We start from the raw sequence: 12,937 nt of genomic DNA, 5'->3' as shown, positions 1-12,937 counted from the left end.
AGTTTCACTAAACTTGCAATATTGTTTTGTCACCCAAGATCCCAGAACTTTTCCATTCTTATCTTTCAACCAACTAACCTTTAAAGGACAGCCAGCCTTGGATAATTAAGGGAATAAAGGAAAACTTCAAACTAAAACCTCATTTAAACAAAGTTGCCAAGAATAGTGGGAAACTGGAAGACTAGGAAAACTTTAAAAAGCAACAAAAAAGTAATTTGTTGTTGAAAAGGGAAGATTGATTGTGAAAGTAATCTAGCACAAATTCTTAAAAACAAATTATACAAGTTTTTATAATTATATAAAGTTTATTTATTACTTTATTACAGCGTGGAATAAGCTCTTCTGGTCCTTTGACCGTGGTGTTTAGCAGCCCCGATTGAACCCTAGCCTAATCACGGGACAATTTACAATGACCAATTAATCTATAAACCTGTACGTCTTTTGGACTGTGAGAGGAAACTGGAGCACCCAGAGAAAACCCAGGTGGTCACGGGGAGAACGTACAAACTCCTTACAGACAGCGGCAGGAATTGAACCCGGTCTGCTACCACTGTAAAGCATTGTGTAAATCACTACACTATCGTGCTGCCCAAGTGGAAAAAATGAAAAAGGGTGGCTAGTGTGAATGTTGTATTGGCGCATGGCCAATTGGTTAAGGCATCAGTCTGGTGATCTGAAGGTCACTATTGGAGCCTCAGCTGAGGCAGCGTGTTGTGTCCTTGAGCAAGGCACTTAACTACACGTTGCTCTGCGACGACACTGGTGCCAAGCTGTATTGGCCCTAGTGCCCTTCCCTTGGACAACATCGGTGGCATGGAGAGGGGAGACTTGCAGCATGGGCAACTGCCAGTCTTCCATACAACCTTGCCCAGGCCTGCGCCTTGGAGACCTTCCAAGGTGAAAATCCATGGTCGCACGAGACTAGCGGATGCCTATAATAAGTGTGAATGTAGTTCCCTTGAAAGGTTTAGAAGTGGGAATTAATATTGGAATAAGAAAATGACTGAAGCTTTGAATGACTATTTTATATTGAAAATTCACAGTGGAGGACATGTTTAACGTGGTAAAGGGAGATGTTATACATGCAATAGTAGGTGAGTACCTCAATAGAATCACTAATAAAGAGGTGGTGTTGAGCAAAGTAGTGGGCATAAAAGTTAAATAGTCCTCTGCTTCTAACTGAATGCGTCCCAGGAAACTGAAAGGAATAGTGAAAGTTACAGTAGAGGCTTTTGTGACGGTTCGCCAGAATTCTCTGGATTCTGGGCAGGTCCTGGTGGATTGGAAGATAATGAATGTCATGCCACTATTTAAAAATAGATGCAGGTAAAAGGTAGATACAGTAACTGTAGGCCAGTTTTGTAATGTCCATAGTTGAGTAAATGCTTGAAGCTATCATTAAGGATGAAATAGTAAGGCAGCTAGATAGAAGTGGTTCCAGCAGGGCAGAAACAGCGTGGATTCAAAAAGGGCAGGTCCTATTTGTCAAACTTACTGAATTTCTTTGAGGAAATAATGGGTGCAGTGGATAGAGGAGAACAGATGAATGCTAAAAGCAGATAGTGTTTGAATACATGTCGCATAACAAACATCCATATGGAAGAACGCATGAAGTTTGGGGGGGAATGTATTACTATGGATAGAGGATTGGGTAACCTTTCGAAAGCAGAGAGTTGGGATAAGTGGTTGTTTCTCTAGTAATCAGTGGTGAGCGGAGTGCCATAGGCATCAGTGCTGGGCACAAAAGACCTTAATGATTTGGAAGTGGGGATTGGAAGTAAGGTATCTAAGTCTGCTGTCACATTAAATTGGGGTAAAATAGCAGCGGGCCACTCTGGGTCTTTTCAAAGATGTATTTGTTCGTTCTGTATGTCTCTTTTACAACCGAAAGCTACTGATGGATGCTATGAATATCACGTATTGCGGGATTATCTCACCAGTGAGGAGCTGGGGTTATTGCATTCCATTGTTGTGTTGTCATCTGAGCTTGTTGTGTACCATTGTACCGAGATGGTGCGCAGTCCAAAAAACAAAGATGTGAGTGATTGTCTTGGACATTTTTATAACGATCGCAAAACCCTGTTGCACATTGGTAACATAGACTACTGCAAACCCGGTTCACTGATTCATTGGTGAGACTGATAGTGGCAGAGCTGTGCTGCCTCAGTTCTTGCATGGACAAGGCCAACATGCCTTGGAGTCGCCTGTTTCAGTCGCTGGCGAAGGAGGTGTCAGAGCTGGCTGTGTGCGGCTGGATTTCTACTGGGTTGGGGCTGATCCCTCCTGTCGGTGTTTGTTTGGTGGAAGAACAAGCTGGACCAGCACAACTTAGGGACTTAGACTATACTATTTTTTTCTCTTTGTGACTGTATGTTTTTCTAAAATCATAACCATATTTGATATTTGTGCTATGTGCAGTGTGCTGTGTGCTGTTGGTAATGCGTTTTGCACCTTGGCCCCAAAAGAACACTGTTTTGTTTCACTATATTCATGTATGGTTAAATACTAGTTATATTTGAAACTTGAGTGGGAAGGCAATTTGTGGCAAAGGATACAGAGAGACTACAAAAAGATATAGATAAGTTAAGTGATTGGACTAAGGTCTAGCACAAAGATTTCCGATGTTGGCTCCATGGACCCGTTGCTTGATGGTATTAGTCCACGGCATGAAAAAAGGTTGGAAACCTCTGATAGCAGATGGAGTACAATGTTGGTAAATGCGATCACACTCATTTTGGAAGGAGAATGAGAAAAGCAGGTTATTATTTCAGTGGTGAATGATTGCAACATACTATTGTGCAGAGGGACTTAAGAAGTGCCTGTGCATGAATCACTGGTGAACAGGTTATCAAGAAGACAAATGAAATGTTAGCCTTCATTGCTAGAGGGACCGAATTTAAGAGCATGGAGTTTACACTGCAACTGTACAGGGTACAGGTGAGACTGCACCTGGAGTATTGCATGAAATTCTGGTCTTGGTAAATTATATACTAGCTTTGGAGGAAATACATAAGAAGTTCACTAGATTGATGGTGAAGATGAGGGGTTTAGCCTATGAGGGGAAATTGAGTCACCTATAGTTGATGGAATTCAGAAGAATGAGAGGCAATCTTATAGAAAGATATGAAATTATGCAAGGGATAGATAAAAAAGGCAAAGAAGTTGTTTCCACTGATAGGTTGGATTTCTGGTAGAGGACATAGCCTCAAAATTCAAAGGAATAGATTTAGGGCAGAGATGAGGAACAGCAAGATTTCCAAGAGAGTAGAGAATCTGTGGATTTCTCTGCCCAGGGAAGCAGTAGAGGCTACTCATTGAATATACTTAAGACACAGATACATTTTTGCATAGCGGGGGAATTAAGGGTAATAGGGAAAAGGCAGGTAGGTGGAGCTGTGCCTACGGCCAGATCAGCCATGATCTATTGAATGGCAGAGAAGGCTCAATGGGCTCCTATTTTTAATGTTCTTATGTTCTTAGAAACACCCACATGTCATATGTGGGTTTGCCCTCCAACAGCCTTCACTTTTGTAACTTGCCAGCCTCCAGTTAAGCTCTTTCACCTGAGAATCATTCTTACCTTATCCATGAAAATCTTGAAACTCATGGAAGAGAGATCACTGTTCCCAAGTTGCTCCCCCACAGAAACTGCAGCTGCGTGCCCAGGCTCATTCCCTGCATAACATCTAATTAGCTCTATCACTATCAGTCTATTCACATTGGTTGAATTATGGATTTGTTCCTTCAAGAAACTATCCTGGATTCACCCAAGAAATTCTTCCCCATTCAAGTCCCTGGAACCTACATAGTCCTAGTCAATATCGAGGAATTTGACTACAATGACCCCATTGCTTATATATCTTTGCATAATCTGCCTGTATATCAGTTCCTCTAGTTCCCATTGCCTATTGGAAGGACTATAATATAACTACATCATTTTGATTTCGCTTTTCTTATTCCAGAGTTCTACCCATATGGTATCACTGGATGGCCCCTGTATATTTAAACAACCACATACTAAAAGACTGGTTTATTGAGCTTGATATGTTTCACTGCCAACCTTTATAATAGCTCAAGGTTTTAAGCTATTTCTCCTTATGTAACAATTGAACCTTTCAACATCCTACTTGTACTGTGGTGAAATTGTATCCTGGAGCTGATAGAGTTCCTGTAACAAAAGTTGTAATGCAAAGCTTTCTGTATCCAAATGTCTTATGAATATTTGTGCCTCATCCTTGGGGGAATGAGCAGATAAGAAAGAGCAATAATGGTTTTTTTGGTGGTAGATATCTTGGCTTGGGAATTCCGTTGCTATTGCACTCCAAATTAGGCAACAGAAAAGTAGAAAATGCAATCAGACAGGGAGGTTGACTGCCTCCTTTCTATAGAATGTAAATTACATTCTCCTAATCACATTCCATCACTGCCCTGTCAAATGTAAGTTATGATGGGGTGGCAATGGTTTGGAACATGGATGATGACTTATCTTCTGCTCCAATCCTTCCAGCCCTGGGGAGCCGCAGGAGAAACAAAGCTATTGTTCTTTCAGCAAAACTGGAAAGGTCGCTGAATCTCCATTTAAATGTTAACACAGAATTGAGCAGTGAAAATAAAGATTTCAGTTGTAAAATCTAACTGCAGGGCTGGTGTCTGGAGATTTCTTTACTTGCAGACTGTGATTCATATTTGAAATGGATTTCTCAGCAGAGTGGCATTGGCAGACATCCTAAAATAAAATATATGCATTGAGGGCTCATGGCAGCTAGAAGCAGAGAAGGGATAGGTGGTGACTGTAGGGTTATTGAGTACAAGAAGTCACCTTGCCTTCATCTGTAAGTAATTTTCAGCTTGTAAATGCTGCATTCAATAATACCATATTAATTCAATCTCCCATTCTCACCACTCCTGGTACAATCCCCACTTTCATATCTTTATATTTAAAGTCTCAACTGCAAATGATGCATAATATTAGATTTGTGTTCATGCTGTGAATTGATGTCTTCTCTTGGGAAGAGGATTTTGTGGTATAACTGAACAGTGATCCAGATTTCTACAGGCCTCTTGGAGCATGCCTGCCACAAAGGAGAACGTAACGGCAGCTAAAAACGCAAGGAACTTATTAGGAATATTGGTATGTAGGGAGAGTTGTAAAATCAGCCGGCTCCATCATTGGCACTAGCCTCCATAGTATCCAGGTGATTTTCAAGGACTGGTTCCTCAGAAAGGTGGTGTCCATATTAAGGACCCCCACCACCCAGGACATGCTGTCTTTTCATTGCTACCATCAGAAAGGAGGTACAGAAGCCTGAAGGCACACACTCAGCAATTCAGGAACAGATTCATCCCCTCTGCCATCCGATTTCTGAATGGACATTGAACCCTACCTTACTACTTTTTTTTATAAGACCATAAGATATAGGAGCAGAATCAGGCCATTCAGCCCATTTAGTCTACTCCACCATTTCATCATGGCTGATCCATTTCCCTCTCTATCCCAATCTCCTGTTTTCTCCCCTTATCTCTTCAGGCCCTGACCAATCAAGAATCTAGCAACCTCTGCCTTAAAAATACATAAAGACTTGGCCTCCACAGTTATCTGTGACAAAAAATTCTACAAATTCACCACTCTCTCACTAAAAAAATTCCTCTTCAACTCCGTTCGAAAGGGACTCCTGCCCTATTTCAAGGCTGTGCCCTCTGGTCTTAGACTCTCCCACCATAGGAAACATCCTCTCCACATCCACTCTCTCAAGGCCTTTCACCTTTTGATTGGTTTCAAAGAGGTCACTCCTCATTCTTCTGAATTCCGCGAATAAAGGCTCAGGGCCATCAAACACTCTTCATATGATAAGCTATTCAATCATGGAATCATTTCCATGAAGCTCCTTCGAGCCTTTTCCATTTTCAGACTCAATCTGCATATTAACCTTTCGGAAATGCTGCACAAGGACACCCAAGTCCCTTTTGCACCTCAATTTTGTTGTATTTTCTCCCCATTTAGAAAACAGTCCACACGTTAATTTCTTCTACCAAATTGCATGACCATTCACTTCCTAACATTGTATTCCATCTGCCATTTCTTTGCCCATTCTCCTAATCTGTCTAAGTAGTTCTGTAGCCTCTCTACTTCCTCAAAACTCCCTGTCCCTTCACATTGTCTGCAATCTTTGCCGACATGCCATCAATTCTATCATCCAAGTCATTGACATATAATGTAAAAAGAATCAGTCCTGATACAGACCCCTGTGGAAAAATATTCTCTATTTTGTGCACTACTTATTTAATTTAGATATTTAATATATATATATTTACTTATTGTAATTCAGTTTTCTTTTTCTCTCTATTATCATGTGTTGAATTGTATTGCTGCTGCAAAGTTAATAAATTTCACAACATATGCCGATGATATTAAACCTGATTCTGATTCTGAATTACTCTCTATTTCACTTTCATGAAACTTTGAATGGCTAGAATGTTCATGCCCAGCATTAATGAGGTTCTGACCAAAGGATAAGCATTATAATGCAAGATCTTCATGGCCCGGGGAGGAATCTGCTGGTAGGCTGATATATGGAGTGAATAAAGCAGTAAAGGTTTACTGGTTGGCAAATATGTGATTCATCTTCGGATGGATGAAAGATATGTAGATCAAAGATTGTACAGAGCGTTCAGCTATGTTATGAGGTACTACAGAAATGAAGTCATTATTTTCTTTACAGGGGCTTTTGTCTGGTGGTTTTAAAATCCTTTTTATAAGTGGCTTGTGGGCATTGGTCTCATGATGCACAAAACAGCTTAAAGTTTGTCCTTCTTTTCAGTTGGTCTTCCATGTCATGATTGTTCTGAAATATTTAATTACGGAGAGCCTCCTAATTAACAGCATATTCACTGGACAGGTCAACAGCAAAGTTTGCTGATGAACTTATTGTTTGACCCTCTGGATACTACTCATTAATTTGGCAATTTCCTTACATTTCTGTTCTTGATAATCCTGTACATTTTTAAAAGATTGAAATATCTTTTTTTTGGCTGTGATTGCATCCACCGTCACATTGGATTACATGTCAAATTTTCTGCAGTTGTCTATTGATCTGGTTCAATCATTTATTCAAATATTTACCGCAAGTATGTTTTTTGTCAATTTTAGAGATATACAAATGCAGCAACAGATTGCTTATTATTTTTGCGAAAATGCCATTGTTTCGTAATACTTCTAAATGTCACTGGACACGAGTATTTTCAATATAATTCTGAATCAGATTTACCATTCAAAGTATATTTATTAGCAAAGTATGTATATAGAATACAACTCTGAGATTTGTTCTCCTGCGTGCAGCCACGAGACGAGGAAACACCATGGAACTAGACTCCAGAAATGCATGCGACAAAATCTCAAAGTCCCTCCACAGCCTCACCGATCAATCCTCGCAACATGGATCCCTGCACTTTTCTCTGACAGCAGCTAACGAGAAGGAGGGATTGACCAGTCAAACACAGGCAGGTGGCGCCAAACACCTGCCTGTCCTCCCCTCTCATCAAGCGGAGCGAAGCAATGGAGTTGATCAGGAGCTTGCACCCGGGTCTCCAGGCTTTCAGGCATCCAGGCTCCACACGTGGTTCCAAACCTCACTGAACTCCCTCAGAGACAGCAAAGCAGAAAATCACTCAATTGGCCCTAGAGCACACCATCGAAATGTAAATCACAGGTTCCAACCACACACGGCTTAGTAGCTGAATCATATTTGAAAGAAGTAAAAGAGGTAATTTCATGAACTGTCAGCAGGATGTCACCATTGACCGCATTGTTCACTGGCACCATCATGTATGTTGTGTTACAGAAGGTGATTGATAAGAAATATTAAGTTAGCGGCCCTGCAGTGCTTTTGTTTGTCTTTGAATTCTGTATGCAATGGGTAGTCTACAGGTGGCCAAATTCTTTAGCACAGAGGCACTGTATGTAACTTAATGCAAATCGTTTCATTGGTTCAGTAATGCTTTAGCATTTTATCTACTGATTGTTAATTTTTGCTTTTGTGTAACAATGTACTGTTTACATTCTTTCTATTCCAAAAAATGTGATTGTCCCCTTGAGTAGTTTGGAAGACAATGAGAACTTACATGATGAAAAGAGCAACATTGCCTTTATTTTAAAACAAATTAAGGATGTATTAATGGTAATTCCTGTTTAAATTAGAAATGTTATTGGTAATAATGATTAATGTTAATGAATTTGATTCTATTAAGATTAGTTTTTTGTCCAGTGACAGTGTAACGCCCTTTGTTTTTCTACCTTCATCCAATTCATGAGTTGCCCATGAGGATGTTTCTGCAGATGCTGTTTCAAACTGGGCTGATATAAGGCTCTTGATACTGAACGGGGACTCAATCCAAGTTGCATGCCATCTTGGATAATGTCGCCCATCCACTACATAATGTGCTGGTTGGGCACAGGAGTACATTCAGCCAGAGACTCATTCCATCGAGATGCAGCACAGAGCGTCATAGGAAGTCATTCCTACCTGTGGCCATCAAATTTTACAACTCCTCCCTTGGAGGGTCAGACACCCTGAGCCAATAGGCTGGTCCTGGACTTATTTACTGGCATGATTTACATATTACTATTTAATTATTTATGGTTTTATTACTTTTTAATTATTTATGGTGCCACTGTAACGAAAACCAATTCCTCCGGGATCAATAAAGTATGACTATGACTATAACTATGACTATGACTATCGGCCTCCAATGAACCCATGAGCAGGTGCTCCAAAATTGCAGACCAGTGTGTTTTTAATGACGTTAAACAAAATGCTTCTCAAAGTTGAGATATACCTTGAAGACTTTTGTTGGACTTGTGTCCATTGTGTTCTAAATTTTACAAGCATGCAAGAAGTATGAACAAAACAACTGTACTGAAATGTTAAACAGTTTTAAAAAGGGTGGCGATTATTCTGGAGTTAGGGTATGTAGCAAATATTAACTTCTCCAGCAACCAATCTTCAGCTCTGATCAATAGTTTTCTTGGAGCTGTAGACTAGACGATTGCAAAGCGGACAAAGCCGATTACGTTCATTCTGGGTGTCAGAAGTGTATGTGTGAAGATGTGTGAAAACTGTGTGTAATTCGAAAAGATAGATTGTAGATACATTGTAATTATCGAATTGTCCCGCTGTTCCCTTTAATCTTTAGCATATAAAAATGTCATGTAATATTGGGTCCAGCGGGCCTCTTCCTCCAAGTATGCCTCAATATGATGCTTGCTGTTTGTTTTTGTTGAATAAAATACTGCTATATCCACTGGGTTCAGTGTCTCTCCAGTAACATTGTTCACGTTAGTACAGAAATCATCACCATCATTATGCGCAGTGTCAAATGACATAGGCGATCATGATCTCGTGGCCATGATTGTTTGTGGCAAATTTTTCTACAGAAATAGTTTGCTATTGCCTTCCTCTGGCAAGTGTCTTTACAAGACGGGTGGCGCCAGCCATTATCAATACTCTTCAGAGATTGTCTGCCTGGCACCAGTTGAAGCATAACCAGGATTTGCATCAGCTGCTCATACGACCATCCACCACTGCTCCCATGACTTCATGTGACCCTGAAGGGGGGCTAAGCAGGTGCTACACCTTGTCCTAGGGTGCCTTGTGGGCTGGCGGAGGGAAGGAGTACCGTACACCTCCTTTGGTATAGTCATATCTCCATCCTACCACCCAGTGGAGATCTTGAGTGGTTAAATACCCCCACCACCCAGGGCGTACCTTGTTCTCATTGCTACCATCAGGGAGGAGGTACAAGATCCTGAAGGTGCACACTCAAGTTCCTAAGGTTCCTCAAGTTCCTAGTGAAGGAGCTTCCACTACTTATAAAGTGCCCCAATGGTGTCCAACTCTAACGGCCTCTGACAACCAAGTCTAACTCTTGGCCTTCATGTGTGGCTTAGCTGCTAGGCCTGGTGGAACTGTTTCTCTGAAAAGAGAAGGGGCAAAGGCGGACCACTGGCACCTCAAAACCAGTTGCCTCAGGCAGGTGGGGCTTGTCAGCCTTGAACAGCAGCCCGCCGAGGAGAAGCAAAACTCTGATTTTAAACCTCCGCTGCCCTATGGCCATACCCACCCATGGGAAAGGCTTAGGTAATAAACCCCGAGGAAGAAATCTGGAGCCAGGGTCCCTAAGGCAGTTTGATGTTGTTTACAATTTCACTCTGGTAACCTCTGCGACGACACTGGTGCCAAGCTGTATCAGTGCTTGCCCTTCGCTTGGACTACATCAGTGACGTGGAGAGGGGGAACCCGCTGCATGGGCAACAGCCGGTTCTTCAAATCTTCCTGTCCAGGGTTGCACCCTGGAGAGGACACAGTCCACCAGGGGCACAAACTCATGATCCCCTGGGTACAACAGCTGCCTACTACTACTATATTTACCATAATTCACAGTTGTTTTTCTCTCTATTATCATATATTGCATTGTACTGCTACCACAAAGTTAACAAATTTCACAACATTCCGATTCTGATATAATTATAACTAATTTGAAGTAAATTAGAAAAGATTACGTTGGATGCATCTGAACACGTTAATGGTCTCCTCTTGGTCTTAATGTTGATTGAATTTACATTTTCAACATGGTTTTCTTAAAGCAAATTTAAGAAGTTGAGAAATAAAAACAGAAAATGTTGGAAATGCTCATCAATTCACAGAGTGAGAGAAAAAATAGAGTTTCTCAGGTTGAAAAGCTGCGAAGAATCTTAATTTATGTTCAGTACAAAAACATTTATTTTGGTTAAAAAAACACGATAAGTTTATAGTTCAGCATAATGAGCATAGTTTGCCCTGAAGATGTTGGTGTGTTAAACACAGACTGCATAGTGATAACACTGGCTCAGATTTCCAGCAAAAACATAGGTTATTGGCCAGAAATAAATTATGTGATGGCATTAAGCACATGGAGATAAATGGGACCCATGTTCTGTCCAGAGGGTGTTGTATATAGACCTTTCACCTGCGATGCTATTGCTATACTATGTGCTGGCAAATACACTGTCATTCAGAGAGATCTTACAGCAGTGACAATAAGGCGTCATGGAAATTAGAGAAAATGTGGGAGGAGATACAAAGTGTTCTTCTTTTTATCTGGACCCTCACACTCCTGGACAATTTCCCAGAGGCACAGCTTGATTTAAGTCTGATTAAGGCAGAAATGATTGCAGCTCGCACCTCACAAATGATCTTCAAAATGGTCTTCAGTATCACTTGATCACTGCCGGGAGGACCACTGACTGATTATCCACACTGATGACCATAGCAATGAGGTAGCAAGATGCTGCATGCAAAACAGCTTATTTGCATTTCATTCCTGAAACCTGCTTAATGTGCCCTGAGTTTGCTTCCTTAGGTTATAGCATTTCCCCCAAAGCTACATCTTCTGTCAGTATTAGGGAAATGCGCGATGCACAACCGATGAAATCATGAGCTGTGATACTGATTTCAGGCAAATATTAATCACTGTAAAAGGAGTCGCACTCAAAACTGCAATTTTGCAATCAGTGCTCTGTGCTGGCATGGTCTAAAAAAATGGGAAGCAATCTGCACGCATTGTTTTACACACGTATGATGGAGTTCTCTCTCATTGACTGGATGTGCAATCCTCCATGCTCGACACAATCCCAGTAAAAGGAACTTGCTTGCTTCCACACAATCCACCATCTTAAACAATCATTCACATGGCCTCTGTTGCAACAGTGTGTAGTTACCTATGAAATGCACTGCAATTAGTCACCTCGGATTTATTAACAACGCTCCGAAATCCATCCAAGTGTACAACGGCAGCAACACATTGGAACACCAGAACTGTGGTTTCCCTTCCAAGTCACATATCACCCAGACTTGAAATTATACGTTCCTTCCTCAGTCACCTCCAGGTAGAAACCCTGAAATTCTCTAGCATGATGCTATTACAGCTCAGGGCGTTCCAGAGTTCAAAGCTAAATTCCAGTAAGTGTGGTTTTCCTTGGGAGTTCCAGTTTCCTCCTACAGTCTAAAGATGTACTGATTAATAGGTTAATTGGCCATTGAAAGTTGTCCTGTGATTAGGTTGGTGTTAAATCAATGGGTTATTGGGCAGTGTGGCACATTGGGCTGCACGGGACTGTTCTATGTTATACCTCTAAATAAAATATATTTGGGACAGGCTTCAGCAGAAGAACTAAGGAGTTTCAAGATGACGGCTCCCATCATCTTGGCCAATGATGTTCATATTCTGAAAAGTGAATAAATGAAGTTGGATGTCCTCCTTCTTCAAAGAAATGGGCTTCCCTTCCTCCACCATCAACGTTGTCCTCAACTGCATTCCTTCCATTTTGCACACGTCACCCTCACCCCATCCTCCCGCCACCCCACCAGGGATAGGATTCCTCTTGTCCTCACCAACCACCCCACCAGCATCTGTGTCTCCGTAAATTCTGTCATCTCCAGTGGGATCCCACTACCAAGCACATCTTTCCCTCCCTACCACTTTCTGCTTTCCCCAGGGATCGCACCCTACATGACTCCCTTGTCCATTCATTCCTCCCCACTGATCCTGGCACTTATCCTTGCAAGTGAGACAAGTGTTACTTCTCTGTGGATTGTCACCTTGTCGTGGTGGAGAAGCTTGTGTGGTCCTGAGGTCCTGAGAGCAATGCCGTCTGGCGCTATGCTCCTGGTAGGGTCACCCATGGCGGTAAGGTCGAGGGTGAGGTCCCTGACAAAGAACAACCCAACCAAGACCTCAACGGTTGAACAGGCGGACAAAGTTACTTCGAACTCAACGGCTGTGAAGGTGGATGAAGGCTGCAACAAATCCATCAGCTCCAATCGTCGTGGTTTCCATGCCATTGGAATCAGTTGGTTAATTTGTGAAGCACCGTGTGCTTCTTGGAGTGCAACATCAAGTACAC

This window comes from Mobula hypostoma, chromosome 19, assembly GCF_963921235.1.
Source record: "Mobula hypostoma chromosome 19, sMobHyp1.1, whole genome shotgun sequence".
Taxonomy (NCBI): domain Eukaryota; kingdom Metazoa; phylum Chordata; class Chondrichthyes; order Myliobatiformes; family Myliobatidae; genus Mobula; species Mobula hypostoma.
This window is presented reverse-complemented; position numbering follows the sequence as displayed.